Source organism: Capra hircus, chromosome 15, assembly GCF_001704415.2.
Source record: "Capra hircus breed San Clemente chromosome 15, ASM170441v1, whole genome shotgun sequence".
NCBI lineage: Eukaryota > Metazoa > Chordata > Mammalia > Artiodactyla > Bovidae > Capra > Capra hircus.
This window is the reverse complement of record NC_030822.1, coordinates 42,022,545-42,041,596: the sequence shown is the minus strand read 5'-3', so window position 1 is coordinate 42,041,596 and position 19,052 is coordinate 42,022,545. Positions and strand designations below refer to the sequence as shown.

At 42.3% G+C, this 19,052-nt stretch overlaps 1 protein-coding gene across 2 annotated transcripts in view; it reads right to left on the bottom strand.

Moving 5' to 3' along the window:
- PARVA (parvin alpha) overlaps positions 1–19,052 on the bottom strand; it is a 168,227-nt gene that overhangs the window by 103,365 nt on the left and 45,810 nt on the right. The window lies entirely within an intron of this gene.

Genomic DNA, 19,052 nt, shown 5'->3' with positions numbered 1-19,052 from the left:
GCCAAGAAAGAGGAGTACTCCAAGAGGCTGACCACTGAAGAGAGATCACATGAGACGAAGAAAGAGCATTTGGAAGTTGGGAAGTCATAGGTAACCTTTGCTGCAACAATTTCACAGGAAGCAGAAGGCACATTACAGTTTGATACACCATCAGAAACTGCGAAAGCGCCGCGCTGTAGGTGGATTTTCAAGACATTTGCTGAATAAGGGGAAAAGAGGAGATGACTGAGGAGAAAGGATTTGGGCGGCCCTGAGGGTTGGGGTAATGTTAGAGTCAGTTGGGAAGGGGTTTGTCCCAAGTCCTTCAGGCAGCTTATGAGATTATCCCCAGCAGCTCTTAGTGGGCCAGTGCCAGGCTCCGCAAAAAGGCCTTGTGAGTGGATTCAGGCTGGAGACTGCACAGCTGGAACAGTGAAAGAACAAAAGGGGCTGGAGTGGAGGTGGGGAAAACTGAGGACGCTGGAGAGTGTGGCTCAAATAATCTCCAGATGACCAGGCTGAGGTGTAGGAGACTGAGGGTCTGGGAGAAGCGGGGGTCAGGAGCGAGAGGTTGGCAAGCACATCTTCCTGGGGATAAAAGACTAGAAGAGGTGCTGACACAGATGGTTGTGGGCAGGGAGGGGACGCTCAGAGGGCAAACGTTCGGGATTCCAGGCATGGGAGCAAAGTCATGTAGCGGAGTGGATGGAGTCGCTGTCGATGCCAAGAGGACAGACAGAGGAGCTGCACGGCTGATGGACAGGTCAGGAAAGAGGTTGCTGCGTTCACAGAGAGGAAGGGCGTGTTTGACAACTCCAAGTGCTCAAGTCCTCGGTGAGCAAGATGCTTCCAGGGGCTTGTAACAGGGCGTGTGTGTGTGTGTCTGTGTGTGTGTGTGTGTGTGTGTGTGTGTGTGTGTCTGTGTGTGTGTGTGTGTGTGTCTGTGTCTGTGTGTGTGTCTGTGTGTGTGTGTCTGTGTGTGTGTGTCTGTGTGTGTGTCTGTGTGTGTGTGTCTGTGTGTGTGTGTCTGTGTGTGTGTGTGTGTCTGTGTGTGTGTCTGTGTGTCTGTGTGTGTGTGTGTGTTGCCAGATCCTCCTCCAGGGAGAGTGGGCTAATCCTTAAAAGCAGGGCAGGTTTCAAAGGAGTCCTGGAGGCCAGTGAGCTACAAGTATGCACGGAAAACCAGGGGAGTGTGGGAAAAAGGCCATGTCCCAGAGACAGCCCTGAGTGTCTGGGAAAGCACATGAGGAGTGGGCTCAGGAGGTCTGACGGTGGGGAGTTTTTTGACAGCAGAGTCAGGACTCCAGACAGAGATCTTGGTGGAAGGGGTGAGTGGAGGTGCCTGGCAGGAGGAAGGGGGGCTGCACTGATGTGAATGAGAAGACAGAGAAAACAGAGAGCAGAGGCATGGAGTCCCATCTCATGCTGGCCCCTCATAAACGGAAGGCAATCTGGTCTACTCTGAGGCACAGCAACCATCTCACAGAGGCCCAGAGCAGCCCGCGGTCCCTGAGTGGGTTATATTGGCCCTCCTTGCCTTCAGCTGCCCTGCGAGCAGAAGTCTGGTCACCTGATGGCGGTCACAGCCACAGGTAAAGGCAGCAAGTGCCATGGAGAAAGATGAGAAGCGAAGGCCAACATGGCCTTGGCAATGGAACGTGGGAGGGAGAAAGATGGAGAAAACAAAGGGACTTCAGGAAACCTAGTTTATGACTTTGGTGGGAGACTATTCTTCTGAAGGTTTAAAAAGGCATAAATGCCTTTCTAATCCTAAAATGCATGCCGTAAAGGAAAGCACAGGCCTCTCTCAACAAGTTCCTTCCTAGCTGGGCCCTTTCTGGGTATTCAAGTCTTCTGTCAAGCTCAGAGATCTCACCTTCCCAAGAATCATGAAGACCTAGTTCTAATTCACTGGGCCCAGCCTGCAGCTGCAGCCGAGGTAGCAATCATAGCAATGGGAAGGCAGGATTGACCTGTGCCCCTCAGGCTGCAAAATGCCGCTCTCTGCTCTCCTGCAGGGACCAGAGGGCTGAAAACCGCTCCCTGCCAGTATGTTGGACTTGCCCCCTCTGCCTTTCCAAACAGGATGGAAAAACTGCTTACGTTGTATGATATTTTAACCGGAGGGCACTTGGAAAATCAGAAAGTGAGGGTAGCCTTCACAGGAGTCTCAAGGCCAACCGTGGATTTATGGAGACGTCAAACAGAGGGCGGCCCGTATCCGAGCCGTGGAGGTAAGGCAAATTATTGCTCGGCCGGCCTCCCATTTCTCTCTTTATTTTTATCTTCGGGATCAGGCGTGTTGGAGAGAAAAGAGGAGGCCTGGTAACAACAGCTTCCCCGTCATTCTTGGTTACTTACATCTGTGGTCAATTTTCCACACTTTATTCCATAAAAGGTAAACGAGGCACGGTACTTGCAAGAGGATAATCTAAACAATATGAACCATGTTACTGTTAAAGACCATCTGGTTGATCACGCTCAGCCCCAGACTTTTAACTCCTTGAGGTAAGAAAGATGCCAAACCCGGAGAGACCAGGCCCTCCTTGGGTCTTTTACTCCAGAATCTTTCCCTCCCTCTTCAAGTCAATTAAAACGATGACCTCTAAGGTCTCTGCCAGCCCTAATATTCTAGGCTGGCTGCTGATGAAATTCGGCGAGCTTTGTGAATGAGCAACTTGCAAAATGCTTCTACCAAATGCCTCTTCTCTTCTTTCTCTTTAAAAGGAAACATTAAAAGCTGGGGGGGGCGGGGGGTGGGGGGGTGGGGGGTGGTGGGGAAAGCAAAGCAAAGCAAAAAAAAAAAAAAAAGCCCAACACACAACCCAAACTAAAATATTCTTGAGTGCTAGGTTTGTTTCCTTCATATCTGATTCTCCTACTTCCAGCCAAGGGATGATTTACATAATTTTAATTTGAAAAAGCAACTGACACTTGTGAAGACACAGTGAGGCGTGCTTTGCTTTTATTTGGGCTTACACATTTTCTGGCCATCTGTTAGTCAAGAAAGTTGCAAACTCCAATAAGAGATGGGAAAATTGGAAATCAGATGGTGTTTTTCATCTTTTGGGTGGGGAGCTGATGATAAGGGATTCCTGGAAAGTTTCTAGGGGGTAAGGTCATCACAAAAATGAGACTTGGCCTTCCCTGTAAGGGGCAGTGTTTCCACCTGCAGGAGGAATTCAGCATCTGACCTCGAGGTTCAAGTGCATTTTATTCTTCCAGTTCGTCATTAAGAACTCCAGCTACCCGCCTCCCTCTGGCAACCTCTAAGGGTATTCGAACCATTAAAACAATTCAGTTTAATACACCTTTTAATATTTTAACCCACATGGTATTGCAGTATTCCATCAAGAAAGCATCTTTCAGTATAACGGCCACAATAGAACCCTCATTTCTAGCCCAGATCTCCTTTGTGTGTAACCACAGATTAGACCTAAGTAGTCAGTTTTCTGGAAAAAGGTTTTCTGAGGTCAAGGCAGAAAATGAGCTCAAATACTATGGCTCTGCCAGGCTTCAACAATAATGTCTAAAACCAACAGTGCTAGAGCTACTCCTAATTCTCCCTTTTAAAAGCATTCTGGAAAATCTCGACGACATAAACAGAAAAAGAAGACATCAAAGCCCAAGGGAAGGCCACTTGGCATCACACAGTCATGACAGAATGTGGCTCTTAGTTTGTCAAAGCACTTTAAATTCCACAGCATGGAGCGGTGGCTTTGCTGCTGCTGTTTAGTTTCGTTGACCTGCATCCTTCTTCTCCCCTCATCCACCTTGTGAGCTGCCTCTGCTGGATAAAAAGACAGAATACTGAGTTGAAGAGTTAATGGTCACCAGGAGAGCCCCTGGGAAATGAAGCTTCATATCCCATGATCATAAATCTCTTTCGAGGCAAGTTTGAACCAGGACTCAATTCTGCTACAGCTCCCAAAGCTCAGCATTCATCTTCAATTAGATAAAGTGACTTTCACATCTATTTATACTCTCTTCATTTCCCAACACATTTATCTCATGAAATGACAACTGGAAAACACTCCTGTCCTAAACACGCATGTTATTTTTAAAGAGAGTTACTGAACCAGGCTGAATAATGTAATTAACAGGCCTTTCACTGGAATTCACTTTTAATATATGTTCTTAAACATCTGTGAGCAATGTTTTTCAAGCAACAGGCAAGAAAGAAAATGAGGGGAAAAAAAAAAAAGACGACTTAATCATTCCTCAACCGTAGTAGTAATTTCACAATTCAAAGCATAGTAGGAGCTATCTGGGCTTCCCTGGAGGCTCAGTGATAAAGCGTCCACCCGCCAAATGCAGGAGACGTGGGTTTGACCCCTGGGCTGGGAAGATCCACTGGAGAAGGAAATGGCAACCTACTTCAGTATTCTTGCCTGGAAAGTCCAAAGGACAGAGGAACCTGGTGGGCTACAGTCCATGGGGTCACAAAAGAGTCAGACATGACTTAGCAACTAAGCAACAACAGGAAAAATTTCACATTAATTGAAGAACCAGTTTTACTTTAACTCTATGGTTGGACATCAATCACATTACAGCTCCTTTCCCTTTGGAGAAGTAGGTTCCATCTCTTGGCTTTGGTCAAATGGACAGGAGATGCCAGTGTTACCTAGGACCCTTATCTCTACGAAAATCAGAGTTGTAGTCAAAACAGGGAAAGTTGGGAATTTCCAAAAACTACTGGGTTTGGACTAGGGCTCACACACACACTAGTCTGCACTCACAGCAGAAGACAAGGAAAACGTCTCCAAGGGCAAGTGAGGCGCTGTGATTAAGTGTTGATGGCACAAGGAGAATAAGAGGCAGGAAAGTCGATGGAGATTGACGTGAGGATCCAGGTGGCATCAGCCTCAGGGGCATCTGGACATAAGCCAAGGCCCAGCTGGTCGGGCAGAAGGTCTGCATGTAGAAGGTCTAATAGTAGATGGTAAGGCTCAAGCATGAATGGGGGTGGGGCTAGAGGTGGGGGTGGGGCTGTTGGACAGGTGAGAGCTCACTGGGTTTTAAAGGAAATAGGATGTGGGGATAAAGGAGTGAAGCTACCTGGGAACCCGCCAAAGATGGGAAAGGCAGGGTAGACACATCAGAGAGGGGGCTTGGATTCTGAAAACCCCTTTCTGATTCTAAGCTTCTGAGAGGTGTTCTCTATCAAAACCAAGAGGGGTTGCACAGCCACAAGGCCTGAGCCTTTTGGCTTCAATCCAGAGGTGGGCGCTGAGCACACAGGGTATTCTGCGGCTCAAACCTTGTGATTGAGAGGATACAGGCCACAGTGATGGTGAATGGGCAACATCCGGGCACTGTCCAGGCAGGGTGGGAGCAGGTGTGGGGGTACCTGCTGGGGTCAGATTGTGGGAGGGTCCGGCACAGCCTGGGAGGGCCAAGCTTGCCCATGCAGGGTGGGAGGTACTGGTGGAAATAGGGGATCAGCTATTCACCAACCAACACAAAAATGAAGTGCTACATGTCAGCAGGCAGGTTACTCCAACCTCCCACTTGGCGGTTTTCTTTTACATCTATGTGAAAGGAATATTGCTTAAGAAAGGAAAATATAGCTGAGGGTGGAGCCAGCAGAGCTTGTTTTGGTCAAATTTTTCAATAAAAATATGCCTTCCTGATAAAAAATATGTGTTTTTTATATTAGGAATCATGTCTCCTTGTTCTTGTGGTAGAAAAAAAAAAAAAAAGGTTGAGAACCTCTCTAACCCATCAGGCAGGTTTGGGTCTCTTTCAGGAGGCTGAGCGGGAGGGGGCTGTGAAGAACACTGCAGGCAACCCGACTTGACAGCTGGCCCCAGTGCTCCGCTTATGACCATCCTCTGAGATCCTTCTTTCTCATGTTTAAAGAAAGAGACATGGAAGTAAGTGTGAACTGTAGGGTTGTTAGGAACTGCACTAAACGTCAGGATCAGGGTGAGTAATGGACCAGGGAAGATCCATGTCAAACCCCCCAGAGAATGCCTGGTATCAGATTCTGGAAAGAAATGAGCCACTATGTGAGTTTTCCTGCTGGGGCGGCATGAGCAACTACACCCTGTATGTCTGCGAGTGGGGAGGGGGAGAAGGTATACAGAGTTCCTCCCCAGAGAGGAGACCTCCCCCCTCATTAGGAGTAGGGGCCATTGGGGTGTTAGAGCCTGCTCTGACCAGCTCTCTGGTATTACGTTTTTTAGGAATTCATGGGGCTGGTTGTTAAAAACAGCCATTATTAAAATTGAAATCATACACTTAAACAATTAATGATACTGAAAAACAAGGGTAATAAATACTCAACATTCATCACTTGTTCTGTTATCTATGCTCTTGGGATTATTTGCATTCATGGGATCTATATGGTAGAAATGCTGTATAATGATGTTCTGTATAACATTTCTCTTCCCAAGTCCACATTCAAAGATACCACAAAATTGGCCATGATGGGGTGGTATTTATACACTGTTGTCATTGAAGTCACTGCTAAGTCATGTCTGGCTCTCTGGCGACCCCATTGACTGTAGCCCACCAGGCTCCTCTGTCCATGGGATTTCCCAGGCAAGAATACTGGAGTGGGTTGCCATTTCCTTCTCCAGTGGATCTTCCCAACCTAAATCTCCTGCATTGGCAGAGATCAAACCCTCATCTCTTGCATTGGCAGGTGGATTCTTTACTGCTGAGCCACCAGGAAAGCATGCTACAAGTATGTAAATAGAAAATACTGCAGGTCAGAGCTTGGTTTCTTGTTCTGTTGATTATCTACAGTTAAGAAATGTAGATAATAACGGAAGAAATGTCAATAATGCAGATGTGAGTCATGTCTGTAGTCATTACATTGTGAATGGTATAATAAAAGGAAAATACCCTCCCAGTATTTGAAAACGATTATTTGATTCGGCAAAGAAGGTGTTGAGGTTGGTGGTGAATGAATAAGCTCTGACAAATGTAATGCTGAAGCTGAAAGAAGTTTCAGTTTAGTGAACATAACAAAGATCATCCCTGACTTGTGATGAATTTACATCCCGATAAATTCATCGTTGGGGCTTCCCAAGTGGTGCTAGCGGTCAAGAACCTGCCTGACAATGCAGGAGATACAAGAGAAGTGGGTTTGATCCCTGACGCGGGAAGACCCCCTGGAGTAGGAAATGGCATCCCACTCCAATATTCTTGCCTGGAAAATTCCATGGACAGAGGAGCCTGGTGGGCTATAGTCCGTGGGGACGCAAAGAGTCAGACATGACTGAGCGACAAAGCACACAAACCCATCGTTAAGTCTGAAAGAGAAAGTGAAAGGGTTAGTCGCTCAGTTGTGTCTGACTCTTTGTGACCCCATGGACTGTAGCCTGCCAGGCTCCTCTGTCCATGGAACTCTCCAGGCAAGAATACTGGAGTGGGTTGCCATTCCCTTCTCCAGGAGGTCTTCCTGACCCAGCGATCAAACCTGGGTCTCCTGCAGTGTAGGCAGATTCTTTACCATCTGAGCCACCAGGGGAAATAGCAAAAGTTGAAAATGCATTCAATACATCTAACCTGTCAAACACCATAGCTTGGCTGAGCCTACCTTAAACATGCTCAGAACACTTATATAAACCTACAGTTGGGCATTCTCATCTAACACAGAGCCTATTTTATAACAAAGTGTGGGATGTCTCATGTAACTGATTGAATGCTATACTGAAAATGAAAAACAGACTGGTTATATGAGTACAGAATGGTTATAAGAGTATGGGCTGTTCATCCATGGATGCCTGACTGCGAGCTGTGGCTGCTGCCACTGCCCAGCATCTGAGACAGTATCAAACCGGTAGCTCATCACCAGCCTAGAAAAAGACCAAAATTTAAAAGCTGAAGTACTCTTTCTACTGAATGTATATAGCATTCACACCATCGTTAAGCTGAAAAATCATAGGTTGAACTATTGCACAAGGGTAAAAAAGTAGTTTAGCAAATCACGTATCAAATTCCATGACAGCAAATACATTGAGGAAGAGTGGGTGGATTGGGATGAAATTCCATTAGTCAAACCATGGCTGAACCACAATCACAGGCTAGCTATGGATACCACAACACAAAAACAGCAAAAAAAATTCAGTGAGAATCAACTGGAGTGTGAAATGTACAAGAAAGAGTCTTAGACATTGTATTATTACTTGTGAATTGGGTGCTGTAGCTCCTTCCTATCAGTAAGACTTAAATGGTAAAGAATCTGCCTGCAATGCAGAAGACCTGGGTTCGATGCCTGCATCAAGAAGATCCCCTGGAGAAGGGAATGGCTACCCACACCAGTAGTCTTTCCTGGAGAACTTCATGGACAGAGGAGCCTGGTGGACTATAGTTCACGGGGTGGCAAAGAGTAGGACACGACTGAGCAACTAACACTTACACACACATTCAGACATATACTTTTTTCCCAGAGAGCTGATTGTTAAATATTTATCAGTGCACTTCTTTTAAAACTCTGAACCTGATTAGATTCTGGATTAATACATATCACCCACTCCCTACCAACTGACAGAATTTGCTCCTCCTCCAAATTCCTGAAGCTCCTTCTGTTTCTATTCACTTGGCAAATTCAACCCCTATATTGACTTCTCAATTTAAAATGTTTTAAATTTATGCCCCGTCTTGTTTTAGGACAAAGGTCAGTCTCAGAAGCTTTCTCCATGCCTTTTAAAGGTGCCAGCAAGGAGTCAGGTGCCCAAAAATGTCTCCATTCAGTTGGTCGGTAGTTCGACGTAAGGTTCATGGGGTCTGATCTCTGCATTAGACACTCTGCCAACCCAGGAGTTTCAAGATGTAAGAACAACCCATCTGTCCTCAAGGATCTCAGAGCTTTGTAATGATGACGATGCTGGTGATGTGATGACTGTCAGGGTTTGCTAAGTACCAAATATGTGCCAGAAGCTATGCCAAGGATTTTGAATACAACATCTAGACACACCAATGTCTGTGAACTTGTGGCAGACCATCCAGAGAAGATACCTAAAGGTTATGGTACCTTGGCCATCTCAGGAGCCCACTCTGTCCTGGCTTAGTAATGTCTAGTGCATACATGAGTGTGCAAATGAATGACTGAATGGCCTAGTGTTAGCATCTAGTGATCCATCCTTTCTGCTGCTTCTCTTCTCCTCTCAGTTTACCTAACTTTCCTTCCTTCCTTCCCTTCATGTCGAATGCACAGGGCTTGAGACTCCTTTATTGCCCTTCTCTGCTCATCTTCCGCCCACTGTTCTCCAAGTTTCCTAATTTCTCTTATAGAAAGCTACTGGAACCATGGAAGAGGGTTGTCTAAGGAGGGCCCCATAGGCTGGTGGCAAGCCCAATCCCAGGTGTGAAGACTTCTCCCAGGAGGAGGGAGTCTTGGAGCAGACTCGTGAATGAGAGAGTCTGTAAATCTCTCATTTACATGAAATGGGCCTCGGCAGTCACTCCCGGGGTCTCCTCCCCCTTCTCCTGCCCTCTCACTACAGGAGTTTCTGGGCACACACCTAGACAGACACAGTCCTGCTCCCTGGAAACCGAAAACCAGTTTCCTCACATCTCAGCTGGAAAGCCTGATGGTAATTTACTTCTCCTCTTTGGGCATTCACCTTTTCTCAAGAGAGTAAGAGTGAGTAGCACAGCAGCTATATTTGGCCTTTGTACCTGAACACATAACCTAAATTCACCCACAGACGCTTCCTTCTAATCTGTCCATTGCACTTGATAACCCATATGATACATGGATAAAACTTGCTTTTTAAAAATACGTCTGTGGGGGTAGAAAGCATTTCTAAAGCAGATGAAGCCCATCTCTGCTCCCTTCAACAGAAAAGGTTGAATATAATGTAACCTTTGCTTGCACAAAGGCAAGGCCATCTCTACTGCTTGTAATTGTTGATTTGGGCTAAAATAACCATGTGTACACATTGACGGTTTGATTTTTCTATTTTAGAAAGGGATTTAAACAAGATAATGCAGACTGGTCAGACTTCAACAGACAGGGAAAGAAAAGGTGGGAAAAAAAGAAAAAGAACGGGCCCCACAGAGGGCAATATATCTCCTCTCACATCTCATAACAATAAATTGTTGACTAATTTCATTATCTCACTCAACTTATCTGCTTCAGCTTGGTTAGCTAATATAGCTAGGAGTTATAAATAATATTCCATACAAATGACTCACTTAATAATAATGATCATTTTTCACTTTTCTTTTTTTCTACTTATCAATTTTTAGTTTGATTCATACTTCATTTCTGATCCTAATTTTATTTTCTTGCTATGCTTTTGCTAGTTATTTTTTTTCCCCCTAAATTCTAAATTCATTAAAATAAGAATTCAAAGATTTTTAAAAAAAAGAGTCTAAGTAAAGCATACTTATTCCCTTATATCATATTTCTTTTTCTAACCTTTTGCCCTGACCTCCAAATACTAATTTCTTCTCAATTACACAGCAGCCCCCTGGTCCAAGCTTTGACCTCTCACCTGGACCATTGAAAGAGTCTCCTAATTTATCTGCCTGCTCCTTTACTGCCTAGCTCCATCAGCCACACAGTGGTCAAGTGACCCTGTGGCAAGGCTCTGACCCAGTGGTCAGAGCTTAAGCTCAGGCTCTGGAGGCTCGAGGCAACCTATTTATATATAGACTCTTTCACCAATATTCTGTGTGACCCCAGGCTAACTGCTTAACATCTCTAGGCCTTGGTTTCCTCAACTGGAAAATGGGCACAATAAAGTACCCATGTAATATGAATGTTCTCAGTATTAAATAAGATTATACACGGTAATATTACTTGGACAGTACTAGGCACATACATTGGCTTGAAAAAAAAATCTCTAAAATGTATGTCAGATAGCTTAAAATCCAAGTACTTTTGAATCTGAATCTGCCTCAACCATGGGAAATTTCCCCTTTATTCATCAAGCTCCACTCATACAGTGGCCTTTTTTTTTTAACTAAAAATAGTTGGCTCTTTTAAATTGGCTATTGATGGTATAATAAAATAAAATTTTAAGTGGTGACTAATTTAAACATTTTAAATAGTTCATTGAAGGATAATCTACAACACAATATGTTCAGCCAAAAGTCAAAATAACACCTTTTTTTTTTTTCCTAAGAAAGAAGAAATACAGGCATGATCAAAATTATGACCAACAATTTGGGTTCATTTGGACACTTATCAATGACTTTGTAGGCATATTGACAGGCATGATGTTCAAATATCAGTCAGGTCCACTTGACTTTTGAAATAATGGTAAGATTTTAAAAAAGAAGCTATATATTTCAGAATTAATGTCTAAAATTAAAGAAAAATATCCACCAAATATCACAACAGATCTTTAATGAATAAGTTTTTCTAACATTACAATTGTTATTTTAGGGAACACTTTTTTCTTCGAACATTTAATTAAATGTTCAATGACACGATGGCCTCTGACGGTTTGTCAGACCCACTAAGCTCTTTCACACTTCATGGCCTTTGCACAAGCTGTTCCCTCTGCCTGGTTTCGTTACTTGATTATACTGGGCTAATGACCCATCCTTCAGCACTCAGCTTAAATGTCACTTCCTAAACTGACTGAGGCCCTGAACAACCACCCAGGCTAACTTTAATTGTCAATATCCTTCTCTTGCCTTTATAGCACTTAATACAATTTGGAATTAGGTATTTGAAGGCTAAGCACCAAAGAACTGAAGCTTTCAAACTGTGGTGCTGGAGAAGACATTTGAGATTCCTGTGGACTGCAAGAAGATCAAATCAGTCAATCCTAAAGGAAATGAACCCTGAATATTCACTGGAAGCTGCAATACTTCAGCCATCTGATGCAAAGAGCCAACTCATTGGAAAAGACCCTGATGTTGGGAAAGATTGAAGGCAAAAGGAGAAGAGGGGTGGCAGAGGATGAGATGGTCAGATAGCTCAGTGGACATGAATTTGAGCAAACTCCCAGAATTAGTGGAGGACAGAGAGCCTGGCATGCTGTAGTTCATGAGGTCACCAAGAACTGGATGTGACTTAGTGCGTGAACAACAACTAGAACCAACAACTTGTTGGTTTACTAGTTTAATACCAATCTCCCCTACTTGGGTGTGAACACCATGAAGCCAGGGACTATATTGATTCTGTTCAACCCTGTATCTCCCACATCCAGCACATGCTAGGTACTCAAGAGTCATCTATTAGTGAAGGGGAAATAACAGCTGAATTAACAAACTTGGAAGATGAGTCTGGTCCTTTATGGAATCTCCTTTGCCTTTTTCTCCTCCTAGGTTACATAAAACCTGCCCTTGGCCACAGATCTTTTTGGCTTTGCTTGGTAATGAAATGAGAATCCTTCATTTATCAAAATCCTTATTCCAATAAGTATCTCTTAACTTCATCCACATACTCAGCTTTATGTACTGGACTCTCTTTGCTGAACAAAAGAAATAGAAAACCTGAAATCTCCCTCCACTCCCACCCCTACAAGGATATTAGACATACATAATGACACAGAAGATAGTTAGATAATATGACAAGGCTGTGGATAGTTATTTGCCAAAAAGAATGACATGATCAAGGAATACATTAAGATGAGAGCAGAGAGAAATCACTCAGAGATAATCCCAGACAGAAACTTTGGGTGGATCCTCAAGGTGAATGAAAGGTGAAGAGGAAAAGGGTATTCTCTGCATGAGAAACTTGGAGATGGGCAGAGGTAATGAGGTCAAGGGATGGAGGTGGGGAGAGGAGGAGGCTGACCTGGGGACTCAAGCTGGGGAGTCCAGTTGGAGGGGTTGAGGGGTAGGGGGAAGCCTTGAGGAATCCAATGAAGAGGGGGTGTGAAAATCCTCATTCTTTTTGACGCCCAATGTCACATTCATCTTGTCAGCCAGCATGCTGCCTGGTGTTCCACCAGAAGTTTACATTCAGTGGCGTTTGATGAACTAATTATGAACGTGAAAGTAGCTCAGTTGTGTCTGACTCTTTGTGACCCATGGACTATACAGTCCATGGAATTCTCCAGGCCAGAATACTGGAGTGGTAGGCCTTTCTTTTCTCCAGGGATCTTCCCAACCTAGGGACCAAACCCAGGTCTCCTGGATTGCAGGTGGATTCTTTACCAGCTGAGCCACAAGGGAAGCCCAAGAATACTGGAGTGAGTAGCCTATCCCTTCTCCAGCGGATCTTCCCAACCCAGAAATTGAACCAGGGTCTCTTGCATTGCAGGTGGATTCTTTACCAACTGAGCTATCAGGGAAGCCCAATTATATTGGATTAAAAACTAATTATATTGGTAAAAATTATAAACATGAAGAGACTCATATCAGAGAAACTGTTTGGGAAAATTTTGCTCCATCCACACATTTCTAAAAGAAGCCCCTAATGAATTCTCAGGAGAACATCACTAAATTTTCACATACCAGTTACATAAACTGTTTCAAAATATCAGTTCAGTCACTCAGTTGTGTCCAACTCTCCTGGAGCTTGCTTAAACTCATGGCCATCGAGTTGGTGATGCCATCTGACCGTTATACACCATAAAGTCGTGTTAGGAAGCCAATAATATCATGACTGAACATCTAATGAGGACAATACTAGGGGGGGAGGTGGAGGTGTCTTGGAATTACACGACTATCTTACTGAAGAATATAGTTTAGTAAATCACAAATAATATGCTATAGACAGGGGAAATTTTCAAAAATGAATAATACGAGCTATTATACAAAGATAGAACTTGCACTACATGGGGAAATTTATTAGGATTGTTCAACACTTTGATAAGAAAAATCTATTTTTAAATCTAAGAATTATTTTGGTGGATTCTGAGAGGGCCATCATTAATGTTCAACACTAACTCTTTATAAGAAAGCTTTGATTTAGGAAGAGGGGATATTTTCCTTCAGATAAAAATGATTACAGGTTAAAAGCTGAATATCAATATCATTTTTAGTGTGGAGAGCCTCGATTAGAGCTGTCTGTTTTCTGTAATGATGGAAATATTCCTGCACTGTCCGGTGTAGTAGCAACTAGTCACATGTGGCATATTGTACACATAAACGTGGCTAATGTGACTGAGAAACCAAATTTTTAAGTTTACTTAATTTTTAGTTTATTTGAATTGAAATATAGCCATCAGTGACTAGCAGCTAACCATAATGGATAGCGCAGTCCCAAGGGCTTTACTTTGCAAACATAGTCAGAGGTCTAAGATTCTCCTCTCAGTATTTCTATTAGAAGTCATAGTAGAAAAGATTATAAGACAAGATGAATAAGAAATAGAGAATAAATACAGGAAAGGCAGAAATAAAAATACTACTTTTTTTTGGTGTCTGGGCCACCAGGGAAGTCTAATAGTATAAACAGAGAATGCAAAAACAACCAAATACATACCGGTGATATAAAGCTAGAAAAGGCAATGAAAAATGATGATTCCCAATACTGAAAAAAAAAAAAAACCAACTTGAGAATCTAGATGAATCTAGATGAATAGCATATCATGGTGAAGTAGAAATTATTGATATCAAACTATAATGGGAATTAACATAAAGAAATACTTAAAGTTAGAGCCACTACTCTTGATTTAGAGTAATATCACTAACATTAGTCAATAAAGCAAAAATAGATTAGCATAAGAACAATTAAATTCCTGCTAGAGTGCTCTGCTGCTGCTAAGTCGCTTCAGTCGTGTCCGACTCTGTGCGACCCCAGAGACGGCAGCCCACGAGCCTCCCCCGTCCCTGGGATTCTCCAGGCAAGAACACTGGAGTGGGTTGCCATTTCCTTCTCTAATGCATGAAAGTGAAAAGTGAAAGTGAAGTCGCTCATTCGTGTCCAACTCCTAGCGACCCCATGGACTGCAGCCCACCAGGCTCCTCCGTCCATGGGAGTTTCCAGGCAAGAGTACTGGAGTGGGGTGCCATTGCCTTCTGCTCTAGTATATGATTAATCACTAGCAAAATTTATAAGTAAAACTAAATACACAATAATACCAAAGAAGATTGGAGGAGGATGTAACAATCAAATTTAAGGATATATTATAAAGTAATCTTTATCAAAACTGAATTTTGTTGGATCAAAGCCAGGATAAAGATTCCAATAAAATAGTGATCCCAGGGGTGAATTTAAGCACCTATAAGTCCTTAAAATACAGCAAGCAAACAAACAAACAAAAACTAAGAATCACAATAAGTGGATGAGAGAATCACCATCTAATAAATGCTGGTGGAAGAATCTGGTATCAGAAGAAAAGTAGATTAAATCTTAACTTACCAAATATGAGAATACTTTCCAAATTGGTCAATGAACTAATTAAACTCAGACAGCACTTAATCAAAAAGTATATTTACCCCAGTTATAGCAGAGAGATAACTTCATGACTACTGAATAAATAGTATTATTAATATAAGGCAGAAAGAAGGTAGACTCAAATATTTTAAAATCTATTTAAAGTCTCCTTTAAAATTCTCAACAAAATATCAGCAAATCAAATCCAACAACACATAAAAAAGATCATACACCATGACCAAGTGAGATTCATCCCAAGTTCACAAGGATGGTTCAACATATGCAAATCAATCCACGTGACACACCACATCAACAAAAGACGAAACTATATGCACATCTCGATAGATGCAGGAAAAAAACACTTGACAAAATTCAACATCCATTCATGATGGAAACTTATCAAAGTGGGCATAAAGGGAACATATTTTAACATAATAATAGTTATTTATGACAAACTCACATTCAGTGGTGAAAACCTGAAAGCTTTCCCACTAAAATCTGGAACAAGAAAAGGATGCCCATTGTCATCTTTTTTTCAACGTAGTTTTGGAAGTCCTAGCCACAGCAATCAGATAAGAAAAAGAAATAAATACAAGGTATCCAAATTGGAAGGGAAGATGTAAAATTGTCATTATATGCAGATGAGAAAACACTATATATAGAAAACCCTAAAGACACAAAGGTCCATCTAGTCAAGGCTATGGTTTTTCCTGTGGTCATGTATGGATGCAAGAGTTGGACTGTGAAGAAAGCCGAGCGCCGAAGAATTGATGCTTTTGAACTGTGGTGTTGGAGAAGACTCTTGAGAGTCCCTTGGACTGCAGGGAGATCCAACCAGTCCATTCTGAAGGAGATCAGTTCCGGGTGTTCTTTGGAAGGAATGATGCTAAAGCTGCAACTCCAGTACTTCACCTCGTGCGAAGAGTTGACTCATTGGAAAAGACTCTGATGCTGGGAGGGATTGGGGGCAGGAGGAGAAGGGGGCAACCGAGGATGAGATGGCTGGATGGCATCACCGACTTGATGGACGTGAGTCTGAGTGAACTCCGGGAGTTGGTGATGGACAGGGAGGCCTGGCGTGCTGCGATTCATGGGGTCACAAAGTCGGACATGACTGAGCAACTGAACTGAACTGAACTGAAAGACACCAAACAAAAACTACTGGAACTGAGAAATGAATTCAGTAAGGTAGCAGAATACAGGGTTAAGATACAAAAATCAGTTGCATTCCTTTACACCAACAATGAAGTAGCAGAAAGGAAATGTAAAAAAGCCAATACCCCGTAAAACTGTACTCCCCAAAATAAAATACTTAGGAATACATCTGACCAAGAAGGTGAAAGATTTTGACTCTGAGAACTATAAAATATTAATAAAGGAAACTGAAGAAGATTCAAAGAAATGGAAAGGTATTTCATGCTCTTGGATTGAAGAATTAACATTGTTAAAATGGATACAACCAGTCCACACTACCCAAAATTATCCGCAGATTTAATGCAATTCTTATAAAATTACCCATGATATTCTTCACAGAACTAGAAAAAATTATCCTGAAATTCATATGGAATAATAAAAGACCTGGAATCAACAAAACAATCCACCCAAAAAATAAAGCAAAGAGGCATAAGTCTCCCAAGACTTCATACAATACTGCAAAACTAGTATTTTAGCTCAATTTTGATACTACAGTAATCAAAACAGTGTGGTACTGGCACAAAAGCAGACAAATGGATTCATGGGACAGAATAGAGAGCCCAGAAATAAACTCACATGCCTATGGTTAATTAATCTCCAACAAAGCAGGCACGAAGATACAAAGGGGAAAAGACAGTCTCTTCAGTAAGCGGTATTAAGAAAGTTGGATCATCTCACCATACACAAAAATAAACTCAAAATGGCTTAAATATTTAACATTAGACATGACACCATAAAACTAGTAGAAGAGAACATGAGCAAAACATTCTCTGACATAAATCATATCAACATTTTCTTAGTCTCCCAAGGCAATAGAAATAAGAACAGAAATAAACAAATGGGGTCTAATCAAACATACAAGCTTTTTCACAGCAAAGGAAACCATGAAACATGAAAAGATAACCTACAGAATGGGAGAAAATATTTGCAAATGATGTGACTGAGAAGAGCTTAATTTTCAAAATATACAAACAGCTCATAAAACTCAACAACAACAACCAAAGCAAACAACCCTATCCAAAAATCGGCAAAAGACCTAAATCGATATTTCTCCAAAGACGACATACAAATGGCCAAGAAGCACATGAAAAGTTGCTCAACGTCACTAATAATTAGAGAAATGCAAATCAAAACTACAATGCGGTACCCTCTAACACCAGTCAGAAAGGCCATCATTTAAAAAAATCTGTAAATAATAAATGCTGGACAGGATGTGGAGGAAAAGGAATCCTCCTACACTGTTGGTGGGAATGTGAGTTGAGGCAGCCACCGTGGAAAACAGTATGGAGCTTCCTAAGAGAACTAAAAACAGAATTACTATATGATCCACTAGGCCCACATCTGGGCGTATACCCAGACAGGAGTCTAGTTCAGAAAGATACATGCACCCCTCTGTTCACAGCAGCACTATTCACAGTAGCCAAGACATGGAGACAAGCTAAATGTCCACCAAGGGAAGACTGGATAAAGAAGACACGGCACACATACGCAATGCAATACTGCTCAGCCTCGGAAAAGAAAAGAATGCCATCTGCCGCAACACGGATGCAGCTAGACACGGTCACACTATCAACACAGATGCAACTAGACACAGTCATACTATGTGAAGAAAGTCAAGAAGAGAAAGACAACTGCCATGTGACGTTCCATATATGTGGAATCTAAGATACGACGCAAACGAACCTCTCCGTGAAACAGAAGCAGAATCGCAGACGTGGAGAACAAACTGGAGGTTGCCAAAGGGGAGAAGGTTGGGGAGGGATGAAGCAGAAGGATGGGGTTAGCAGATGTAAGCTTTTATACATAGAATGGATAAACAACAAGGTCCTACTGTAAAGCACAGAGAACTATATTCAATATTCTATGACAAACCATAATAGAAATAATATTTTACAAAGGAATATATATGTATAAGTGAATCATTTCACGGTATAGCAGTAATGAACACAACACTGTAAATCAACTATACTTCAATTTAAAAAATAAAAAAGTCTCCTTAATAAAAACTAACAAAACAAATATAAAAGGAGCAAAAGAAAGTTTTAAATTATGATAGATAGAAGATATTTATGATCCAAAATAGGAATGAACTCTTATATTATGATAAAAACACACTGTCATCAGTAATGACACCCTATTTGACAAACGGCTAATGAGGGAAAGGGAAAAGAGAGAAGGAACATTAAAAAGTGGTATCCTGTGCCAGCCTCTTATATACACATTATGCTCCCTGGAAATGTACCCAATAAACCAACGCGGAGAAAATGTTCCACCTCAGTAATAACTTAAGAAACATGAATCAGAATAACTGTATACCTACTAACAAAAGCACAAGAAACAATGATAGAACAATATTGGCAGAGATGTCGGGGTCAAGCGTGCTCAGCCATCCCTGGGAGCACTGTGAGTGCTCCAGCGTCTCTGCAGCCTGCCTGTTGCTATGGAACAAGAGCTATAAAACCTCTGATCCTTAATTCTTCTTTGAGCTATACTCCCAAGGGAATACTCAAAAGGAAAAGAGAGACAGAAAGGAAGCAATGCGAACAAAGTTTCTAACAGCATATTACTAAGAAGCAAAATCAAACCGGTTTAAACGTTCAGTCACAAGAACAGGTTAAGTAAATTCAGTATAGCAACCCAA